Genomic DNA, 25,152 nt, shown 5'->3' on the forward strand with positions numbered 1-25,152 from the left:
TTAGGGGGTGATGGAAATGTTTGGGAGTGCTGGCTTCGTGGGTGTATACAAATGTCAAAACTGATCAAAATGTACACGTTAAATATGTGCAGTTTCGTGTACTTCTATTATACCTCAATAAAGTTGGAGAACTTTCTAAAAAATAAAAAGGAATCTCTTAAAGAGCATTAAAAAAATGATTTGGGGAGGAGTTGAGGAGGTGAGGCAGGGTGGAGAGGAGGAGGTTGAGGGGGAGTGAAGGGGCCCAAGAAAAAGTCAAGTCTGGAGCTAACAGAAGAGAAGACTGGTGAACACTCCCCAGGGAGGGTGGGGGCCCCAGGAGACTTTAAGGCTTTAAGACTTATGATATCTGACACTCTGTGTTATCTGCTGTGCTATTCTCTGATGTAACCCCCACATTTATACCCTGAATCTTTAATAAGAAAGGTAATGGCCCTGGATGAGTGTTGCTTAAGGAACATAAAAAAGCTGAGTCTCTCTGGGTAGATTCAGGAGAGTGAGAAGGGGACAGCTACAATATACAAGGTGGGAGAAAGATCCAGGATTCAGTGGAAGCAGAAAATCAGAGTCTGAGATGACCCGGTGAAATATCTGACTTTTAAGAATCTCCATTGAGACTGGAAGTTGGCTGGGGGTCCCCTTACACAGGGAGTGGGTGGTTGAGCCATTTTCATTTGCCTCTCAAATGACAGGAAGTTAGGGCCCAGCTGACGTCTGAGTTACATGAGTATGTCAAAAGGCAAGGGGGCCTGCCCGGTGGCGCAAGCGGTTAAGTGCATGTGCTCTGCTGCAGCAGCCCGGGGTTCGCCAGTTCGGATCCCGGGCGTGCACCAACACACTGCTTGGCAAGCCATGCTGTGGCGGTGTCCCATATAAAGTGGAGGAAGATGGGCGCAGATATTAGCCCAGGGCCAGTCTTCCTCAGCAAAAAAAAAGAGGAGGATTGGCAGATGTTAGCACAGGGCTGATCTCCTCTCAAAAAAAAAAAAAAAGGCAAGGGTCATATCATTCCAGCTATTTCCGCATTCTGGGGCCACTGCTCCTTGCAACAGAGTTCTCACCTGGGGCCTTGGTCAGAGAGACTGAGGTCACTGGTCTTCTGCCACTTAATCAGCAGTTTCAAAGGTAAATGGTGATTCAGGGGAAGGGAGAGGTGGCGGAAGGTAAGAAGAAAAAGCAGTTTTTAATTTTCAATTTCAACATCCATGGTGCTGACACTGTAGACTCAATGATGAGTGTGATGGTCCTTGTCGATGGCCTTGAGGATCTGATAGTTTCCAGTATGGGCCTCCTCCTCAGCAGAAATTGTCAAGAGCCCCTGCAGCCTGTTGGGCTTACTGTTAACGATACTAAATTGCTAAAGAAAAAAAGAAAATGAAGAAAGGAAAAAAAATGAGAAAAACAAAAAGGAAAATAAAGAAAAAATGAGAAAAAGAAAAAAGCGAGAAAAATAAAAAGAAAAGTTGGGAAAAGACTAAAAGAATAAAGAAAGAAAACTTTTAAAAACTAAAATAAAGAAAAAATTTAAAACCAGGAAAATAAAAATGAAAGAAGAAAAAGAGAAATAAGAAAAAGGAAAATAAAAAACTAGAGGAAGAAGAAGAAAAAATAACAAGAAAGATAGACTGTGATATTGTGATATAAGAAGAAATATATATTTGATTTTCATCCCCAGTTCCTGGCACAGAGCTTCTAAAACCCCTGATTTCCAGAGTGGTGGGAGTGAAAGGAGCATCTATTATCATTCATAATAAGCCACTTTCAACCAGACCTGAGTTTGTATTAATTAGACGACTGGTGGCTGAGCCCCAGGTAGCTTTAGGATACACGCTGGTTGTCAGAGGAACCAACCATGTGACTAAAGGGTTGGAATTTTCAGCCTCACCTTACCTCCCAACTTCCAGGGAGGGTCAAGGGTCTGGGGATTGAATTAATCAACAATGACCAATTTAATCAATCATGCCTAATAATGGAACCTCCATAAAAACCCTAAATCAAGGAGTTAGGCTAGCTTCTGGGTTGCTGAATGTATCCAGGTGCCAGGAGGGTGGCACACCCCAAACTCCACAGGGACAGCTCTCAAGCTTGGGATCTCACTGTGCGTGGCTCTTCATCTGGCTGTTAATTTGCATCTTTTATAACATCCTTTATAATAAACCAGCAACACTAAGTAAAGTGTTTTCCTGAGTTCTGTGAGCCATTATAGCAAACTACTGACACTGAGCGGGGGTTGCGGGAATCCCCAGTTTGTAGCCAAATCAGACAGGAGTGTGGGTAACCTGGGGACTCACTACTTGGCAACCGGCATCTGAAACGGTGGCAGTCTTGTGGGACTGAGCCCTCAACCTGTGAGGTCTGTGCTAACTCTAAATAGTGTCAGAAGTGAATTCAATTGTAGGACCTCCAGCTGGTGCCGACAGAAAACTGGAGAATTGCTTCCTGTAAAAAAACTCACACATTCCGGTCAAAAGTGTTGAGAGTAGAGAAACAGTTTTCTTTTATAGACAAAAAATTCAAAAAGGGAAAAAAGTTAACCTTGGTGAAAGTCTCTCAGGTGACTGAAAGCCAGCTCCTGAGATAAAGGACCAAAAACCTAGGCCCAGCCAGGAATTTATATAGATGCTTGAAATCCCATAACAAGGACCCTTCATGAGGTCATAGCAAGAAGAGGACCTATCATGACTAGGGATAATCCACAGTATTTTTCTTACTTTTTGGTCTCAAGAATCCTTTGCTCTTAAAACAATGGGGGGAACCCAAAGAGGTTTTTGTTTATGTGGATTGTAGTGACTGATACTTATCTTACTAGAAATTAGGACCTATGGCTAATTTCAGTGGTCTTTTTATTTCTAATTTGAAAAGCTGTAGAAATTTTTGGCGTTTAAAGAGCTCTTCATGTTTACACCTAAAATAACTCAATTCTCTTTTCTTTAAACCCTCAACAATCGGTCTCAAAATGATGCCACAACTTAACTGGCATCATGATACTATATGAAAATGTTCCATGTGTAAGACACAATATGGTACATTATCTCTAGGTACAATATCTATTGTATTGGGAAGGGAAGTCTATTGTATTGTATCATATTATAGCTTTCATCATATTTTCATTCCTTATTTAAGTTTTGCCCGGTTTCCTTGGGGCAGATTCTTCCCTTCTACGAGCCAGAGAACTCCCTATGTTCATTTGGGTATCTTTAAATGTAGAGGTCGCATCTGTGGGTTGAAAAAGCAAGAATTCCACTTTATTTCTTTCTTTGAGTACTTAAAAGACATTTTAAGAGAAGTTCTAGGTTCACAACTGTGAGATAGTAGAAAATATATATTGGTCTCTACCCCCTGGTTCCTGGTACAGAGTTCCTGAAACCCTTGTAATTTCCTGGGTGATAGGAGTGTCTTTTGTCCTATTGAGGAAACCCTGGTGGGCTTCTGGGTGTGGGCTGGTCAACAGAAAGACCAAGCCATGATTAGAAGCTTGGAATTTTCAGTCCCAACCCTCATTGTCTTGAGAAGAGAGAGGGCTGGAAACGGAGTTAATGATCCATCATGCTTACCTAATGAAGCCTCCATAAAATCCCAATAGTATGGAGTTCAGAGAGCTTCCAGGTTGGTGAACATATCCACATACTAGGAGGTGACGCACCTCAACTCCACAGAGACAGAAGCTCCTGCACTCAGGACTCTTCCAGACGTCGCCCTATGTCTCTCTTCATCTGTGTTTCCCTGAGTTCTGTGAGCAGCTGTAGCAAATTAATTGAACCTGAGGAGGGGGTCATGGGGACCTCTGAATTACAGCCAATTGGTCAGAACCACAGGTGGCAACCTGGACTTGGGATTGGCATCTGAAGTTGGGGACAGCCTTGTGAGATTGAGCCCTTAACTTGTGAGATCTGACACTATCTCCAGGTAGAAAGTGTCAGAATTGAGTTAAATTGTAGGACACCCAGCTGGTGTTGCAGAAAATTGCTTGGTGGGGGAAAAGCTCCCACACATTTGGTGACCAGAAGTTTCAGAAGCGAAGTATTCTGTGTGAGTAGTAAAGGCGACTCACAGGAGTTTTTTCCTAACGTAACAGCAAAATTTAGTGGAAAGTACAGAGATTTCTCATATACTCCCTGCCCCCACACATGCATAGCCTCCCCCACTATCAACATCCAGCACCAGAGTGGTACATTAGTTACAATCAACGAACCTATATTGATATATCATCACCCAATGTCTACAGTTTCCATCAGGGTTCACTCTTGGTATTGTACATTCTATGGGTTTTGACAAATGTATAATGACATATATCCACCATTATAGCACCACACAGAGTAGTTTCACTGCCCTAAAAATCCTCTGTGCTCCAATTATTCATCCTTCCTTCCCCCCAACCCCTGGCAATCACTGATCTCTTTACTGTCTCCATAGTTTTGCATTTTCCAGAATGTCATATAGTTGGAATCATATAGTATGTAGCCTTTCCAGATTGGCTTCTTTCACTTAGTAATATGCATTTAAATTTCCTCCATCTCTTTTCATGGCTAAATAGCTCATTTCTTCTTAGTGCTAAATAATATTCCATTGTATGAATATACCACAGTTTATTTAGCCATTCACCTACTGAAGGACATCTTGGTTTGCTTCCAGGTTCTGGCAATTATGAATAAAGCTGCTATAAACATCCATGTGCAAGTTTTTGAGGGGACCTAAGTTTTCAACTCCTTTGGATAAATATCCAGGAGCATGATTGCTGGATTATATGTAAGAAATTGCCAAACTGTCTTCCAAAGTGGCTGTACCGTTTTGCATTCTCACCAGCAATGAATGATTGTTCCTGTTGTTCCACATCCTCGCCAGCATTTGGCGTTTTGGATTTTAGCCATTTTAATAGATGTGTAGTGCTATGTCCTGATCGTTTTAGTTTGCATATTGTTTAGCATCTTTTTGTATCCTTATTTGCCATCTGTATATCTTCTTTGATGAAGTGTCTGTTCAGATATTTTGCCCATTTCTTAATTGGGTTGTGTGCTTTTGTATTGTTGGATTTTAAGTGTCCTTTGTATGTTTTGCTTAACAATATTTTATCAGATATGTTTTGCAAATAGTTTCTTCCAGTCTATTGCTTGTCCTCTCAATCTCTTAACTGAGTGTCTTTTGCAGAGCAGAAGTTTTGAATTCTGCTTGGATTTTGATTGGGATTGCATTGAACCTGTAGGTCAATTTGTGTTGACAATAGATTACTGAGGAGAAATCCCCAGGCATCAGTGGAGGACACGCTGAGGGATAGCCTGGCATCAGAAGGGAGTGGCAAAGGCTGGCATCCTCCTGGCCCAAAGGGAGGGCTGATTTTCACATTAATATGTACTGTCTCCTCTCCCACCCACCCTTAGGCCTGAGTCATAGCATCAAGTTTGTTCCTTTCCCTGTACACCCTCGGGACCGCTCTGAACACAACTTTCTGCACAGACACACACACACTGGGGCATACAACTACAAACACCCAGTGAGGCTTCTTGGGACACACCCTTTTATGGCCTAAAGAGTGCCATTCCAAGGGAAATGTAGTCAGGGTTTCTGCCCAGATCAATCAGACTAATTCGTCCTTTCTGCTCTAAAGGCAGAGACCTCATTTTATGGCTGTAAACCCAGGCAGGACAAAAATAAGATAGACATTCCAGAGACTTGTGTCACCCTCCCCAGAGCTGGGTAAATACAGTAGTTGGGCGGGGGCATAAAATGCTGTCACTCAGACACAGGAGAGCCTTGCATGGGCTCTGCCCCATGAAATCCTCCCCCACAGTCGCTCCTTTTACCCCGTGTGCTCTCCAGGGGCTGGAGTTACTGGTTTCCTCAGCCTCCTTCTCCCAAGCAAGGCTGCTGCACATTTTCTTCTAAATCATAACTACTCGGGGATAAAATTAGATCATAGATCTGGGGTTGCCAGGAAGCTGCCTAGGGAGGCTGTAGGCCATTGACAGTAAGGATAAGTTAAAACAACACTAATAAAAATGACATTGATGAGGGAAACAGAACCCTCTCACCAATTCTCTAGAACCGGTTATGTCTGGCCCAGGTTGATTGTCTTTCTGTTTTTCTAGTTGATTCTGGCCTCAAAGTTACAACCATATTTAAACCAAAGTCTCGATTTTCCCACCTGGATAAATGTTGCCCTTCTGCTGCTGCTCCTGACAAATGATTCCTGGTCCTTAGCTCCCGTCACAGCCTCTGGGGAACCTTCCCTGGTGCCCCCAAGTTCAATCAGCCCCTCACACCATCGTGCTCTCACTCTGCCCAGCGCAGGCTTCTCTGCAGCTGTCGGACTGCAATTTGTCACTGGGTCTCCTGCCCCACTAGACAGCGATCTCTGCCTCAGCAGCCACTGGACATATTCATCTCTGCAGTTCACATAATTGCACCCAATAAATATTTATTGAGTCAGAGTTGTGAGTTGGTGCTTTAAGCAAAATCGAAGGCTACTAATACACATGTGCCATCCTGTAAAAACCCTACTGCCAGCAAGGAAATCCGGAGGACATGACCACTTGATGCTCTGTGAGTGTGTGTGTGTGTGTGTGTGTGTGTGTGTGTGTGTGTGTTCATGGGGGCGGAGGGGGCAGTGAGACCCCATGTGACGAGGCTGTAACTCAGTAAGCAAAGACAACGTCTCACTTTTCCCCACCTCCCCACCCAAGAAAGCCTGGCCAAGAGCCAGAGGTTTGAGGCGGCAGTTGGCCTAGGTGACAGTTTTCATTGGGGTCACCAGCCTCAGACTAGGAGAATCAGATGTCAGGCAGTTGCCCACCCCGTGCCCCCATTCCTTGGAAAATGTGACCTGATACCTAATCAACACCCGGGCTCTGTGAGAGCTGGGCCCTCCCTGTGATTCCTCTGGGGATTTCTCCTTATCCCTGCCCCACATGACCTACCGCAGTTCTGTTCACTCTTCACCATTTTCCATTAAGAAATCTCCCCACACTCAAGCATTTCATGAATTGAAGAGATGTGCTGAAGTTTCTGGGGTCTCAGGAGGGATCACGTTGAGGCCCATGTGTGGCTGCCTGTCAGCTCTCTGGCTCCACCCTCCGGCCCCCAAAACAACAAATTATGCATCTTGTCTAACACTGAATGGTTCACCTCACATTTGGGCCCCCTTGAGGTCTTACCTTCTAGCCCAAGATCCATTAAGAAAAAGATGTTCAAGTTTTTTTACTAAGAAAAGTTTCAGGGGCCGGCCCCGTGGCTTAGTGGTTAAGTGCGTGCGCTCCGCTGCTGGTGGCCCGGGTTCAGATCCCGGGCGCGCACCGACGCACCGCTTCTCCGGCCATGCTGAGGTCGCGTCCCACACACAGCAACTAGAAGGATGTGCAACTATGACATACAACTATCTACTGGTACTTTCGGGGGGGGTGGAAGGAGGATTATTGGCAATAGATGTTAGCTCAGAGCCAGTCTTCCTCAGCAAAAAAAAAAAAAAGTTTCAGGGGAAAAAATTTTCATTTGAATTAAAAGTGACAGCATGCATGGGGGGAGGAGAGCAAGATTTTAGAATTAGGAAAGTTTTGTGTTCTCCCGCCACCAAGAATAATTTGGGGAAGTTATTCTGAGCCTCCGTTTCCTCATCTATAAAATGGGGTCAATGATCCCCGTCTTCCCAGGTCATTGGAGACTCACGGCACATAACCGTTCCTCAGAAATGTTTGCTCCTTTCCCTTCCGTGATTAGTAAAAACACCACTGTGTTGACAGGAAAACCTGGGGTTTGGTTCTGGCAAGGTCATTAACAGTTTGTGACTTTGAGGAAACTGCTTTACCTACCGGGGTGTCGGGTTTCTCTCTTGTAATGAGAGGTGCAGACTGAGTGGTCTCTAGGCTAGGTTTTATTTTAATCAAAATTTTGAAAAGAAGTGTTTCCTGCCTGGGAATTTCAGTTTTAGGGTTGAAGAGTCTCGAGAGAAGGGCATCAGCTTTTCAGGGATGGATTTGGGGGTGGGGGTGGGGCTGAGGCCTCTGTCATTGTCCTGCTGGATCTGCCGGAGAGTCACTCAGCATTTTAAGAGTCAACCCCTCCATCGGTGGAACACATAGAGGCGAGGCTGGTCAAGTACTGGAGTATTCTGAAGCTGGATTCAGGGGGGAATGGGCCAAGAAGGAGAGTGTGGAGAGAAAATTAGGCAGGTATTCTCCAATGGCCAAGTTACTTTTATTTTTTAAATTTTTTAAAACTTGAGGTAACACTGGTTTATAACATTACATAGATTTCAGGTGTACATGATTATAATTTGACTTCTTTATACACTACATATGTTCACCCCAAAAAGTCTAGTTTCCATCCATAGAGATGACCTCCTTTATCCATTTCCCCCTCCCTCCACACCCCTTCCTCTGGGGTAACCACCAGTCTGTTCTCTGTATCTATGTGTTTGTGATCTTGTTTTATTTTATTTTTCTCTTCCACATGTGAGGGAAATCATACGGTATTTGTCTTTCTCTAGCTGACTTATTTCACTTAGCTTAATACCCCCAAGGTCCATCCATGGTGTCAAAGATTGCAAGATTTCAACCTGTTTTATGGTGGAGTAGTATTCCATTGTATAAGTACCACATGTTCTTTATCCATTCATCCGTTGATAGGCACTTAGGTTGTTTCAACCTGTTAATTTTAGAATCTCCAAATGGCGGAGCTAGAAATGACCGTTTGAGACCTGTTGGTCTAATCCTCCTCCGTCACAGATGAGGAGATGGCAGCTCAGAGGGCCTAAGGAATTCACCCAGGTCTCCCTACCTGGAGCTCAGTGATGCTTGTCACACCCTGTCCTCCCCACAGAAGCCACTTCTATTTCAGTTGGTTGTGACTCCAAGAAGGGAATCTTTGGTGTGTATTTTGGCCCCAACAAATGACAGGACTAGTTTTCTTTAAAAGGCTTTCTTCAGGGGCACTGTTAGTCTCATGAAGTTTTAATAGAGGATCGTGTTTCTATTTCCCAGCACTGTTAGTTGCCATGAGTACAAACTTTCATTTTTAATGCAGCATGATTCACAGCAATGTTTGGTTTAAAAACGAGAGAGTCTCTTTCCTGGAAAAAATTATAAGACAAAACTAAATGGGGGTAGGAAATAATCATTTCTAAAAAATAAATAAAAAGAAATATTGATTAGACTTTCATTTACTTAAAAGTGTAGCCCATCAGACCAATTGTCATTGCGATTCAATTTCTCCACATTGTGCTGAATATTTGTGACACTTCCCCCTCTTTCTGCCCTCTAAATAACCACTAGCACTTCCAAAGCAATTAGGGAACTGTGTGTATGGCAAAGGAGCTAGAAAAGATGGGAGAAGAGAAGCCAAAAGGCAGTTGTCAGTACAAGCCATAGAATCTCTTTGGGCCCTTTCTTCTTTGGAAAACACTTTGAGATAAGAGGCCTACCCCCTATTCACTCCCCACCCCCAGCTCCTTTTCACATTCAGTGGATTCACACCTGATTCACTCCTCAGGTGTGGGAATCCCCCTCCCCAGGCATCTAGCACAGACACAAGTACCACCTGGCACCCTATCCAAGGGGACCCTGGCTATGGGCAATGAAAGATGCCGAAGGGGAGGAACTTTCCAGGGACTCCTAAAGACCACTGTGAAGGCCTCCTGGTGTCTACTTGGAATAACCGCAAGAATCAACATTTACGGAGTGGTAACCATGCGACAGGCACTGTGATAAGTGCACAACAATCCTAAGAGGATGAGACAACTGTTATTATTCCCATTTAAGAGATGAGAAAGCTGAGGCACAGAGTGGTTCAGGAAGTTGGCCAAAGTCACACAGCTAGTAAAAGGGTAGAGTCAGGATAAGAACCTAGGTTGTCTGGCTCCAGAGTCCACACTCTTAAACACCACCCAGACCGCCTCAAAATGACACATCGAAAGTGCCTGGTGCAATTATACCAGGTATTGGCAAGGATATGGAGAAACTGGAACACCCATACATTGCAGGTGGGAGTGAATGAAATTGGTACATCCATGTTGGAAAGCTATTTGGTAGTTTCTTATAAAGTTAAATGTACATAATTCATATATGACACAGCAATTCCACTTCTAATTATATACCCAAGAAAAATGAGTGCATACAGGTGCCAAAAGACACATACGAGAATGTCCACAGTTCATAGCACTATTCACAATAGCCAAACACTGGAAACCACCAACAGAGAATGGTAAATGAATCATGGGATATTCATACAGTGGAGTACTATACAGCAATGAGAATGAACAAACAATAAGGATGAACAGCAATAAGGATGAATTGAGAGAGAAAGAAGACTGACACCAAGAAGTACATATTGTATGTTCATATATATAACCTTCAAAACACCCAAAGCCAATCCATGCTGATGGAGGTCAGGGCAGTGGTCACCTTTAGGGGTGGTGCCTAGAAGGGGACACAAGGGAGACTTCTAGGGGTGCTGGTAATATCCTGCTTCTTGATCTAGGTGCTGGTTACAACAGTATGTTGTCTTTGTGAAAATTCATCAAGCTATGCATTTATGATCTGTACACTTTTCTGCACGTATGTTTTAACTTGAATAAAAAGTTTACTTTTAAAATAAAATGTCTAGTATGGTATCTGCCAATACAGAGGCTTCAGCAATGTGAGTTCCTTGCTCCTCTCCCTTCTCTTTCCCTGCCTGTGGGTGTCTGGATGCATCTTGCTGGTTCCTCTTGTCCAGGCACTGGCCTTCCAATGATGTCACAGGTTCTGGGGTCAGGGGGTGGCTGAGTCACTATGGGATGCCCAGAGACTGAGACCTGGGGGGTCTAGGAGATTTCCTGTCTGGGCCAAGGCCAAGAGAACATCCATTTCCTCACTGGGGGCTGCTCAGTGCGTTCACAGGGGATTGTGTCCTCCCTGTCTCTGCGGGTGTCAGAGCTGGCTGTGGTATAGTGGAAAGAGTTTGCAAGCCAGGAGAGCATGGTTCAAATTTAGGCTCTGCTGGAAACTTGCTCTGCCACTAAGCAAGTCACTTAGCCCCCACTTGCTCATCACAAAGTTCGTAATGATCCAATGTAGGATGAAGTATAATGTATGCTGCAAGTGTGATATAAACTCGGGGCCTCATTAATAATGATGAGGCGTTAGAGCACAGAGAAGGAAACCCAGCATAGCTAGAAGGGGGCACAGCCATACGAAGATCCAGCATCATTCACTTTCCCTTGTCTCAGAATTTCATGCTTCCTGCACGTGCCTGGCTCTGCTTAATTAAGGGTTAGGCTTAACTTCTGGCGGTTTACGCCATGGTTTCTGCAGTATCCTAATAGGCGACGCAGCCGCCTGCAGAAGCTTCAGGATTTGGGCTTATTGCAAGCCCCTATGTAAACTACCGCTTCCTAGAATTCACTGGGTCTAAAAGCAGCACCAGCTGGTGGGTTTTATCCACAGTAACGGCCTCTGTGTTTGTGAGCAGTCAGAGCTTTCATAAGAGAGGGATCTCAGCGAACGTGGAGGTCTTTTCTGTTGCCAAATCCCCTCCACAGCACCCCAACAAGCTCTCGTCCTGCCTCTGTTTGAAAATCTCCAGTGATAGTGAACTTGCTAATTTCCACATAGGGCCTTCCATGGAGAGATTTTGAAAGGAGACCTTGGCTTCATCATTGGAGTAAGATTCATAAACATGATGTTGTGCCATGATGTTCAGAGGGGGAGGCCCTGGAAGGAAAGGGTTTGATAAGAACAGAGTGTGGAGCTCAGCCCCTGATGGAAAAGGACATCTGTGGCCCATCCAGCAGAGCCAGGTCCCCCTCAGCCTCCCTACCATGTGGAGGCAAGATGCCCCAGAAGGCACCACTGCTGAGGATGCCTGACCTAGAACAGGGGTGAGACGAGGCCTGGTGGAGGGGCCCACGTGGCTGGTAAGCTCTTGTTTCACCACATCCATGGCAGAAGAAGGCTGGGCTCCAGTGGGCACAGCACCCAACCACATCAGGAAGGCGACACTGCCTGGTACAGCTCTTCTCAAACCTTCTGGTCCTAGGACTCTGATACCATTAACAAGTACTGACAACCCTAAAAAGCTTTCCTGGTTTGTATCTATCAATATTAAAAATTAAAACTAAAAATGTTCTTAAATATTTATTTGGTAATTTATTTTATAGTGTCAGATTGCCTGGATTTGAATCCCATTTCTGCCACCTAGTCAGTGTCAGTAAACGTCAGCTGTTAGTATTATCACAGGATGTACTCAACATATATTTGGTTGATTTTTATTTTTAAAGCACAAGATCTGGAACTTTCCACAGTAGGATTCAAACCAGTGCCTCAATTTCAGTAATAAGCACTACAGGTCAATATTATTGCCGGATAAATACATGCCATTGTTGTTTCACTTTGCAAATAGGATTAGAATAGTACAAATTCTGATAACAGAATGGACCTTTGCTATAGAGATATCGACTTCCTGGCCAGAGGACAAATGCCCCTCATCGCTCAGAGATCTTGGCCAGTTTTTTAAGCTCTCTGAGTTTAATTTTGCCTGTTCTGTAAAATGAGGTTAATAATAATAATTCCTGCCTCCTAAGTTTGCTGTGAGAATTAACTAAGATAAAGGCCTTGGCCCAGCACCTGGCCCACAGTTGGCACTGGATAAACGCTACTTATTATTACTTTTAACCAAAGGTTTTCGATAGCAGGTCTGAGTCACACCCTTGGGACTCAACCTTCTAGAAATACCACAAGGGTATTGGCTGTTGACACAAAAATAACTCCCTAGATGAGCCAATTTGTGGGATTTTAGGTCAGAAGTTATTGCATTATATTTCTAGTATTTTCTTTACGTGCCTGGGTCATCAGAGGCAAAGCACACAACTGGTCAGTGTTCACAGAACCCATGAGTGTGCCTGCTCCTGGGACGCTGGCTGCACCTACGGGTTCCCCGCCAGCTGAGTCACACACCCAGCAGTTCCGTCTCCTCTGCCAACATGAGCATTATGATGGGCTCTGGCCGTACCTAAAAGTGTAGAAGGCTCTGGAGCCTCACAGAGCCCAGCACACAGCCCTTCTAGCTGTGGGGAGTCATGGCTTCTGGAACTAAGACTGATGAAATTAACAGCAAAGACATAAAATTCCATTTTTAGCAATGCTCCAAATCACTCCCACTTTTTTCCCCCCGGATTTTACAATCTAAATCTTTTCTGATAGTTACTGTATATGTTTGGGTTTGTTTTTTTTTTCCCTGAGCATCATTTATAGATAATCCAAAAATTAAAAGACACTTTTCCTCAGGTTCCGGGAATTCTTTTTCCCATCACAGCACTGCAAACCTCTATCCTATGACTCGCCACTATCTGCTTTGTAGTCAAGTCATTGTTATTCAACAATGCCACAAGCATTTATTGAACTCCACCTGTTTGCCAAACATTGTGAATAGAGACAAGCGTGAAAGAGTAGGCCACATATGGGCCTGGCTAAAGGAGCTGGGTCTTGGGTGACATGGAGACAGCTGCACAAACAAATGACCACAGTGCAGAGGGCGGGTGGGAGAGGGGAGGGCAGCCGGCAAGGCTGCGGAGGAGGGGATGGAGCGGGCGCTTAGGTCCACCTCCTCCCCTGTGACCCCTGCCGTGGCTGGCTCCTCTTGTCATGAGGTTTCATTTAAATGTCACCTCTGCAGAAAGGTGCTCCTGTCCATCAGATTTGCAGCAACCGCCTCATCCCAGCACTCGGTCACATCAGCACATTTTATTTTTCTCACAACATTCATCATTATATAAGCATCTCATTTATTTGTTTACTTGGACATCATGTGTTTCCCTCCCTGACAGATACCCAGTGAACATTTGTTGAATGACTGGCAGATCCTCTAAACAAAAATGAATGAATGAACTATACGCTCATAGATGTTACATTAAATCGTTAGTTTGAATTACATAGACAATTTGGGAAAGGTTAGAAATAGCTAATGTGATAGATGTAATTACTGTCTTCAACATACCAGAATTTTTTCATGAGAATATTGGTCAGGTGTCTTCTATGAATAAAGTAGACTAAAATTAACATGAAAGAAATTTTGTAACAAGCCCCGACAAATTAAAAACATACATCTGAGTAAAGACTTCAGTTCTAGAGACTTTGGGAAAAAGCAACTATTAGTTTTGATAGTTTGTCACTCACCTGCTTGAATGCAGGAGGCCCGACCATGTGTGGGAGGCTAATAGGGTAGCCAGCCAGCCATGCCCCAGGGAACATTTCCAGGCTCTTCAATCACATGGAGATACATGTGTATATAACATATTTATATGTAAATGTATATGTATACACACATATATTTTTATATATTTACATAAACACACACACAGGAATGTTAAAAATATGGGCAGACTGTTTAGCCAGTCCAGTTTGAGCTCCACAGGTGTCCCTGACAGATCAACTGTTTCCTCTGTCCTAGTTTTTAGGCACACTTGCAATGATGCATTCTGGAACATTCTTGGCATTATTGAAGGGTGAGTTCATTAGCCAGCAAAACTGTCATGGACGTATGAACCATTATGGCAGATTTGGACCACGTTTTCACATTTCTGGAGACTTATTCATCCAGGAAACATATACAGAGCCCCAGTTGAGTGCTAGGCCTGATATGAGGAACCAGGCATGCAGAGAACTTGGACTGTTGATGGAGACAGACAAACCAACAACTGGCCTCTGTTCAGAGAGCTGCTGAAGTACACTCAGGGAATTAGGGAGCAATGGAAGGCGTTATAGATGTGATTGGGGTTCTTAGAAGACTTTCTGAAGGCGGTTCCATCAACTAGAATTTGAAAGCTAAATAGAGACTTGCTCTATGTAGAGTCGGAGGGGGTGGGGTTCAGGGTGTGAGGATGCTGTGCCAGGCAGAGGGAACAGCATGTGAAAAGGCAGGAGAGAAAAAACAGCCTACAGAGTTGAAGACACACGGAGGTGGGCAGGGGCCAGAGATGTGGCTGCAGAAGCAGGCAGGGACCCCATCGGCAGGGACCTTGTGTTTGAAGCCAGGGAGTTTGAACAGTGCCCTGAAAGTTAAAGGGTGTCACAGAAGGATTGCTGCAGATCTGCCTCTTAGAAAGAAGCCTTTGGCAGCTGGGGAGATGCATCAGATGGGAGGAGGCCCCAGGCTTTTAGCAGTAGTTCCAGAGAGTGGAGACCAAGTAGAAGAGATGGATATGACAGTAAAATGGGAGATGCCTCAGGACATGGGAGACTGATAGGATGTGACAAAGAGGCTGAGAGGGAGTGAGGAGTTTCGGAGGAAGAGGACCACTATGCACCAGGCCCTGTTCTTGGCTCCCGGGCTCCACAGAGAACAGAGCAGACTGACAGCCCTGCCTCCTGGCTCTGGTATCTAGTGGGAAGAGTCAGACAGAAATAAACAAGCAAGTCAGCAGGTAGTATAACCAGAGTTAAGTCCTCAGAAGAAAAATAAAAATAGCAGTGCTAGCAAAGGGGGCGAGAGGTTTGAGATTTTAGACAGAGCAGCCTGTGAAGACCTACAGGGCATTAGGAAGCCAGCCCAGTGGCTCTCTGGGGGAAGAGCATTCCTAGAGGAGCAAATAGCCATGCAAAGGCCCTGGGGCAGAGTGGGCCTGCATGTTCCAGGAACTTCAAGGGGCCCATGTGGCTGGAAGGACCAGAGAGGCAAATAGCAGATGAGATGAGAGAGCCCAGGATGAAGTAGGGGCAACAAGGATTGTGAGGGACCTTATAGGTCATTGTAAGAACTTCAGCTTTTACTCTGAGTGAGATGGGAGCCAGTGGAGGGTTGTGAGCAGAGCATGATGTGATCTCACTTCTGTTTTTATAGGGCAGCTCTGGCTTAGGGATGAGAACAGATTGGAAGGGGCAAGGGCAGAAGCAGAGAGACTTGTTATCGTGGTGTCAGCGGAAGGGGTGCAAGTGGTCCGATCTTGGATTTATTTTAAAGGTCAAGCTACCAGGCATTGCTGATAGATTAGACGTGTCTGAGAGAAGTCAGGGTGACTTCAAGAGCTTTGGCCTGAGCAGCTGGATGGTTGGAATTGCCATCTTCCAAGGTTGGCAGATCAGAGGTGATTTCGAGTGAGGATGGGGATGATTATGGGTTTAGCTTGGGAGAGGCAAAATTTGAGATGCCAGGTGGCGATGTCCAATTAGCAGTGACTAATAGAGGTCTGGGTCTCACTGGGCCTTCAGATGGAGCTGAGGGAAAGGCAGGTAGGAAGGCCAAGTAGGCAGCACCTACAAAGGGGAGGGACTATCCTCCCATCTCTTAGGGTGTCTGAAATTCTATCTTTCATGTCATGGTTCCAAATGGAGCTGCCCATCATAATCACTAGGGAGGCTTTTGTTGTTGTCGTTGTTGTTGTTGTTGTTGTTGTTGAGGAAGAGTGGCCCTGAGCTAACATCTGTTGCCAATTTTCCTCTATTTTTGTATGTGGGTCATCACCACAGCATGGCTGACGAGTGGTATAGGTCCATGCCTGGAATCCGAACTCGTGAACCTGGGCTACCGAAGCAGGGCATGCCAAACCCAACCACTAGACCAGAGGGCCAGCCCCTAGGGTGGCTTTTTAAAGGTACAGATTCCCAGGTCTCATGTCAAACCTATAGAATAGGGATCTCACAGATGGGACCCAAATGTAGAAAATTTTTCAAAACCCTCCTCAAGTGATTGTGATGGGCACTGGATAAGATTCTCCACATATAAGGGCTTTCTGTTGGTTTTATTGCTGTTTTAAAACTAAAAGGGTCAAGAGAATGAGAAGACAAGCCACAGACTGGGAGAACCTATTTGCAAAAGACACATTTGATAAAGCACTATTTGGATATACTTTGTATATCCAAAATATACAAAGAAGTCTTAAAATTCAACAAAGAGAAAACAAACAATCCAATTTAAAAATGAGCAAAGACCTCACAGATACCTCACCAAAGAACATATACAGATGGCAAACAAACGTATGAAAAGATGCTCCACATCATATGTCATTAGGATATTGCAAATTAAAACAACAAGGAGATACCACTACACATCTATTAGAATGGCCAAAATCCAGAACACTGACACCACCAAATACTGGTGAGGATGTGGAGCAACAGGAACTCTCATTCGTTGCTGGTGGGAAAGCAAAATGGTACAGCCACTTTGGAAAATAGTTTCGCAGTTTCTTACCAAACTAGGTATACTTCTACCATACAATCAAGCTGTCATGCTCCTTGGTATTTATCCAAACAAAGTGAAAACTTATGTCCACACAAGAAGCTGCACAGGGATGTTTATAGCAGCTTTATTCATAATTGCCAAAACTTGGAAGCAACTAAGATGTCCTTCAGTAGGTGAATGGCTAAATAAACTATGGTACGTTCATAAAATGCAATATTATTCAGTGCTAAAAAGAAATGAGCTATCAAGCCACGAAAAGACATAGAGGAAGCTTAAGTGCATATTACTAAGTGAAAGAAGCCAGTCTGAAAAGGCTACATAACGTATGATTCCAACTATATGACATTCTGGAAAAGACAAAACTATGGAGATAGTAAAAAGATCAGTGATTGCCAGGGGTTATGGGAGGGAAGGATGAATAGGACAGAGGACTTTTAGGGCAGTAAACTACTCTGTACGATACTATAATGGTAGACAGACATAATTATACCTTTGTCAAAACCCACAGAATGAACAATACCAAGATGTAAACTATAGACTTTGGGTGATAAAAAACAAAAAACTAAGTGGGTGGAAGTTTATGGGGGAGGATAGAATAAAGAACATAATGATTTAACTTACTTTAAAGTGTTAATGACTTATCAAATGTCATTTGATCACCATGTGCTTTTAGTGCCAGGCACTCAGCAGGTGCTAGAAATGGGTGAGTGAACAGAACAGGGCAATCATTGCCCTCATAAAGCTTCCATTCTAAGAAAGCCTGTTTGAAAAGCATGGAGAAGGGAGGAGAAAGCGAGAGGGTCTGGAAATTGTGCCTCAGGCTGATTTGTCTTAGCCTGGAGAGAGGCTCCCTGTGGTACAGGCCAGGAGAGGAGCAAGCCCAAAGCTATAAACCAGGATAAAACCCCAAAGAAGGGCTCTCGTCACCCTACTGTCTTGGACCTCAGTTGAGTACACAACATCTCAGCCCTAGCCAGCTTCCTGTTTCTTATCCCGCCAGCAGGTGTCTTGACACCCCCAAAGAACTGAAAACAGGATCTCAAAGAGATATTTGTACACCTATGTTCATAGTGGCATTATTCAAATAGCCAAAAAGTGGAAGCAAGCCAAGTGTCCACCAACGGATGAATGCATAAGCAAAACATGATATGCACAATGGAATATTATATAACCTTAAAAGGGAAGTTCTGACACATGGTGCAACATGGATGAACCTTGAGAACATTGTGCTGAATGGAATAAGCCAGTCATTAAAGGACAGATACTGTATGATTTCTCTTATATGTGTTACCTAGAGTAGTCAAATTCATTGAGACAAAAAGTAGAACGGAGATTGCCAGGGGGTAGGAGGAGGGGAGGGAATGGGGAGTTACTGTTTAATGGGTACAGAGTTTCAGTTTTGGAAGATAAAAAAGTTCTGGAGACGAATAGTGGTGATGATTGTACAACAATGTGAATGTACTTAATGCCACCGAACTATACACTTAAAACGGTTAAAATGGTCAATTTTGTGTTACGTGTATTTTAGCACAATTTTAAAAAAGGAGTTAGGCACTTTTACTAATCAAGACTAGAGCCCCTCTCAGGCTGGCTCAGGTAGGGTGGGTGGGGGTACCAAGAAAGATGGAGCCTCTCAGAAATGCAGCAGCAGGAGCTGTGACGGAGCCAGGCCTCCCAGAAACCAGGAATGGGGTGGCTGTGGATCGGAGGCTGCTGCCTGCTGGCCACCTCTTTCTCCTTCTCTGCTGTGCTCTACTCCCTCTGCCTCACAGCTTCTGCTCTCACATGCTGCTTGCTCCCTCACTTCCCTGCCTTGCCCGTGACCCTTCAGAGCACTCCCTACCTCACGGCCTCTCCTCAGATGTTCTTTCATCTTGAGCTTCCCTGCCTGCTGCCTCTTCCTGTAGCCCCCAGGTCAAATTGTGAAGAAATCAGATTGGTCATCCCATTGGAAGGGCACAGGCTCATTTCAAGTGTCTCGAAGGCTGTGAGCTGGTACTCTTGGCCCTCAGCTTTACCAGGTTAGTGGGCAGCCTCCTGGGCAGCCTGGCCGGCAGGGCTCTGGCCTCCAGCTCTCCAGGAGAGGCTGTGGGTGGCAGCGACGGTGGGTCCTGATGATGGGACTTACTAGAACAGCAGTAACCTAGTCTGAAACCTCAAAACTGATGGGTTCCATATTATCCCAAAGTCAGCTGTGCTCTCCCTCCCTTCCTTATCCCCATAACCATTCCATTATTTGTTATTTTGTTGCTTGTTCACTCTGGAAATGGTAAATTACATGCAAGGCAAGGCCTATCTTATTCGTTTTTATATTCCTGCATCACCACATGGTAGCACTCAAATGTTTATTAATAGACTAATTAATGGGAAAGTGAAAACATAGAAAAAGCACTGGACTTGGAATCGGAAGACCCCAGTGGAGTCACCAAGGTCACTTCCCGTTTATTTGACCTTTGGAAAAGCATCTACTTTCTCTGGGCCTCAGCCTCAAATTCTGAAAAATGAATGGGCTAGAATACATCAGTGGTCCAGAGTATGTTCCCCCGCATCCCCTAAAGGAGTTGAATGGGTGTCTTTCCAGCAGAATTTCTCAAAGTCTTTAATATGCTAACGGGCCTTATGAACTTTCCAGAGAGAGATTCAAGTACAGAACACTTCCGAAAATCGCTACTCCCTGCAGTCCTCTAAACATGGACCATCCAGTGGGGCTTGGGCTGGGAAAGATGAAAGACCTGTTCAGGGTGCACATGACTTCTAACAGCTGATTTAGCCTCAGAATCTCGGACTACACACGAGTCTGTTTGCTGCTACTTGTTTACTTATCCAGAATAAATTGCTTCGGATTTTATATTTTCAGTGATCTTGGCTATCTTTGGTCATTTCCTTTCTGTGTCATACGCATGGCTGTCTGAGGTTCGTTTCCCTCTGTTTATCTGTGACCTGCAGGTAACCAAGGCCACTGAGTCAGATTCTACGAAGTTGCTTCTCCTTATCTCAGGATGACATGGTACCTCCTGTTACCAAGAAAGATACGGTGCTGACACACCATGCCGCTGCACTGCCACCGCCGCACCCTGTGAAGGCAGTGGGGCAGCGTTATCTAGAAAGGCCCCTGAGTTGTCATTTCACTGCCAGATCATTATCTCTGCCTGTGATAAGTGGGAGGCACAATCTAACTTGTGGGTTTATTGTAGGAAGTTAAATATCTTTCATGACTTGGATTAGTGGCCAGATATTATAACTGACTGGGGAGCAAGGAACACTGTCGAATCAAAATGCGGGGTGCTCAGGGCAGCCAGAGGCCCTGGGGAGTGCCTTTCTATAGCAGTTTCCTGGGGCTGTTGTAACCAAGTACCGCAAACCGGGCGGCTTAAAACAACAGAAATGTATTCTCGCACCATTCTGGAGGCTGCCAGTCTGAAATCAAGGTGTTGGCAGGGCCGTGTTCCTACAAAGCCTCTAGGGGAGGATCCTTCCTTGGCTCTTCCAGCTTCTGGTGGCCCCAGACATTTCCTGGCCTGCGGCAGCATAACTCCAGTCTCTGCCTCCATCTTCACAGGGCTGTCTTCCCTCTGTGTCTGTGTCCAAACCTTCCTCCTCTTATTAGGACACCAGTCATATTGGATTGGGGGCCCACCCTAATGAGTTCATCTTAGCTTGATTATATTGGCAATGACCTTGTTTCCAAATGAGGTCACATTCACAAGTACCAGGGGCCAGGACTTCAATATATCTTTTGGGGGACATGACTCAAACCATAACACCCCTTATGTCAAGAAAAAGCATGTTTGGGCGTCAGTTGCGTGCAGTATGCTGCATTGGCCCTCTGAGCCCTGTCTGTGAACAATGACTAACTAATCTCTCCTTAGGGCCTAGTGGTTTTCAGCAAGGAGAGTCCAGAGTCCAGGCACCTTCAGCACAAAAGAAAGAACTGATGGCCAGGGATGGCAAAGGTGTTTGAGGCTGTGTTTGCAGATGAGAGTACATTCTCGAGTCACTGTAATGGAGGATTGAGGAGCCAGCTGGGCTCGTCTGAATCCTGCCTCCACTAGTTGGTAGCCATGTGACTCTGAGCAAAGCTCTTGACCACTCTGGACTGTGGCTTCCTCACAGGCGGATGGGAATGACACCAATCTCATCCTGGTGGTTCTTACAGGGGAGATTTTGCCCCCTAGGAGATGTGTGGCAATGTCTGCAGATATTTTTGATTGTCACAATTGGGGGTGCTACTGGCATCTGGTGGGTAGAGGCCAGGGATGCTGCTAAATATCCTACAATGCACAAGACAGCCCCACACAAACAAGAATGATCTGGCCCCAAATGTCAACAGTGCCAAGGTTGAGAAACCCTTCCCATCCTTATGGGGTTGATAATTAGCTTTGGAAATGAAGCATGCAGGGTGCCCAGCAGTGCCTGGCATTGAGTCAGCCCAATAAATGGCAGTTCTACACATTGAAAAGTAGGGAGTTTATGACAATCCCATAAAAATATTTGGACTCACTAGAATTTTCAGAGTATGAAGAGGAAAAAGGCTCTCAAACTCAGTGTAGTCCCCAAATTATGAATGCCTGAGAAACATAAAGAATTTAAAAATATAATTGGCTAATGCAGATAGTGAGGTATGTAAAAGGGATAAAAATATTAATGGAGTGTTGGTAATGTCACATGCTGGCCACTTTTACCTACATCACCTTGTTTAATCCTTTTAGCAACATTATGAGGTAAGAATTTTTATTCCCATTTTATAGGTGAAGAAACTGAGGCTCAGGAGAGTTAGTATCTTGTCCCTGGGTTATGTATCTAAAGTGGTAGAGCTAGTATTTGAGCCCAGGTCTCTCTGTCACCAAGCCCAAGACTCTCTGTTACCCAACCCTGATTCAAACTTAATCACTGCAACTGAAAAACATTAGTCATGAATCCAATGGCGTGGATGCTGAGGGATGCAGCCAAGGAGACCCTCAGGAGAATCAGGAAGCTGGCGAAGGTGCCTCTGGGATTCCTAAGGATCTCTACCATTCTAAGATCTCCTCTCGTCTTCCCTGCATTTGAGTCCAGGCCCCTCCTGACGTTCTCTCTGGTGATCCTGACAGCTGGACCAGGCCTCCAAGAACAATTCAAAATGTTGAAAAATTAACCCATTTACTTTCCTTCCTCCAGCTTCCCATGATAAGTCCTATTCCCTCTGGGTAACAGAGCACCAGTATACCACAAAGAGGAGAGCATCTAACTTAACCAGAGATGCGACAACAAGAGCACAAAAGCCAGGAGTGGAGAAATGGAAGTGTACTTTTGTAAGCCTCTTGAATATACACGAAGTGGCAGAATATCACATGAAAGTAGACAGTGATGAGTTAAGGATGTATAATATAAACCTAAAACAACCACTAAAATAACGATACAAAGATTTACAGCTAATGAGACTCAGAGAAGATAAAATGGAATGATAAACAGGAATCAGTCCACCAAAGAAGACATACAAATGGCCAATAAGCACCAGAAAAGATGCTCAACATTATTAGTTATCAGGGAAATGCAGATCAAAACCACAGTGAGATACCACTTCATACTCACCAGGATGGCTATGGGCAACAAGACCAGCAAGTGTTGGAGAGAATGTGGAGAAATCAGAACACTCGTACACTGCTAGTGGGAATGTAAAATGGGGCAGCCACTTTGGAACAGTCTAGCAGCAACTCAAAAAGTTAAACATAGAGTTACCATATGACCCAGCGATTGCACTCCTAGGTGTATACCCAGGAGAAATGAAACATACTTCCACACAAAAACATGAATCTTTATAGCAGCATTATTCATAATAACCAAAAGGTAGAAACAACCCAAATGTCCATCAATTGAACAGATAAACAAATGTGATATATCCATGCAGTGGAATTCGTCTATGAGAATGAATAAAGGATTGATACATGTTACAACATGGATGAACCTTGCAAATATTATGCTAAGAAGCAGTCACAAAGGCCCATATTACACGATTCCACTTACATGAAATGTCCAGAATAGGCAAACTCATAGAGACAGAAAGTAGATTAGTGATTGCTTTGGTCTAGGGGAGGGGTAGGAATGGGAGGATTTGAGGGTGATAGCTAAAAGGTACAAAGTTTCTTTTGGAGATGATCAAAATGTTCTATAATCGATGGTGATGGTTACACCATTCTGTATATATACTAGAAATCATTGAATTGTACACTTTAAATGAGTGAAGTGTATAGCATGTGAATTAAATCTCAAAAAAACTGTTACAAAAAAAAACTAATCAGTCAAGAAGTAGGCAGAAAAAGAGGAAAAAGAGAAAAAGGAATGAATGGAACAAATAGAAAACAAACAGCAAGATGGTCAATTTAAACCTAACAATATCGATAATCACATTAAATTTAAATGGTGTAAATGCTTCAATTTGAAGGTAGAGATTGACAGATTGGATTTAAAAAGCAAGAACCCACTATATGCTACCTACAAGAAACCCACTTTAACTAGAAAGACACAAATAGGTTAAAAGTAGAAAGATGGAACAGGATGTACCATGATAACACTAAGTAACTGCTAAAAAAAAAAGCTGGGGTGAATATATTAATATTAGACAAAGTAGATTTCAGGGCAGAGAATATTACCAAGGACAAAGAAGGTCACTTTATAATGATAAAATGGTTAATTCATCAAGAGGATATGACAATCTTAAATATTTATGGGCCTGATAACAAACTACATGAAGCAAAAAGTGATAGAACTCCAAGGAGAAATAGAAAAATCCCCAATTATATCATACATTTTAATTTAACCACTTGTCATAGAACAATCGAGAAGGGCATTTGGAGATTGTCTAATCCAGTCCACTCATTTTACTGCATGAGGAAAATGGGGCCCAGAGAAGTCAACCAATTTACCCAAAGTCACAGAGTACATTACTGCCAGAGCCTGGCCATTAGCCCAAGTGTCACCAGGGCTACTTAGTTCTGTGAGGTATCTGCAGCACACAGACTCCCAAATTCAGCCTCAAGTTGTGGTGAGAGACTTACAGTCATGAATGGGAGTAGTCCCACCGGGTAACTAGTCATGGTTACTTGTGTTTTAAGAGACGATCTGTTCAGTCCTTTTCACAAATATTTACTAAGGCCTAGGCACTGTTGTAGGTGATTGGGATACAGCAGAGAAGTCAAAGTCCCTCCCCTCAGAACTTATATTTTAGTGAGGAAGAGACAGGCAATAACCAAATATATGTGATAAATGCTATTAAGAAAAATAAAGCAGGGTAAGAGGGATAGAGAGTGGGCCAGAGATTTAGGAAATTGTGTCAACCTCGTATTTCCCCAAGAAAGGCTAGTCCTGTGAAATATTCCACTAAAAGGGCAAATATGTGCTGCCTGTACTGACTCCTTCTGAAAATTCCTTATGCATGTTAGTAAGTGGAAGGCCCTGAGAAGTCCTGCAATGATAAAACGCTTTTCAATTTCTTTAATCTAGCACTTTCCAACTGTGATACAGACTTTGGGACTGTCCATGGTGTCTCTTGGGCTTCCTACAGCATCTTTCCTACCCAGTTTCTGGAAACCAAACTTTCAACTTTTTGTGTCTTTAGCTAATTCCTCAAAGATTGTAGTTTCTTCCATATCAATTCGCAGATGAGGCAAGTGCATCCACCAGAGCTGCAGCATGATGCTGGGGAAGGAGCCCTGCCCTGGGCTCCTAGGAAGTGATTCCCAGCACGTTTCTCGGACTTTCTAGGCCTCAAAAATAAAATGAGGATCTAGACTCAGTGCTCTCAGATCCCCTCCAGCTCTAAAATTCTATAATTCTTTGGACTGAGATTTTAAGACAGTGATTGACCTTGGCCATTAGAATATTCATGTTTCAGATGCTGATCCTGCTGCTTTGGTGTGGAGAAAATGTTCGGTCTCATTTGTGCTCGGACTGAAGATCAGTTTAAAGCACTGGTTCTCAAGATAAGCACTGGGGTCATCAAGAGGTTTAACAAACACCCCTACTTAGATCCTACCC

Source organism: Ceratotherium simum, chromosome 1 (genome assembly GCF_057802395.1).
Source record: "Ceratotherium simum simum isolate JZ-2026a chromosome 1, ASM5780239v1, whole genome shotgun sequence".
Taxonomy (NCBI): Eukaryota; Metazoa; Chordata; class Mammalia; order Perissodactyla; family Rhinocerotidae; genus Ceratotherium; species Ceratotherium simum.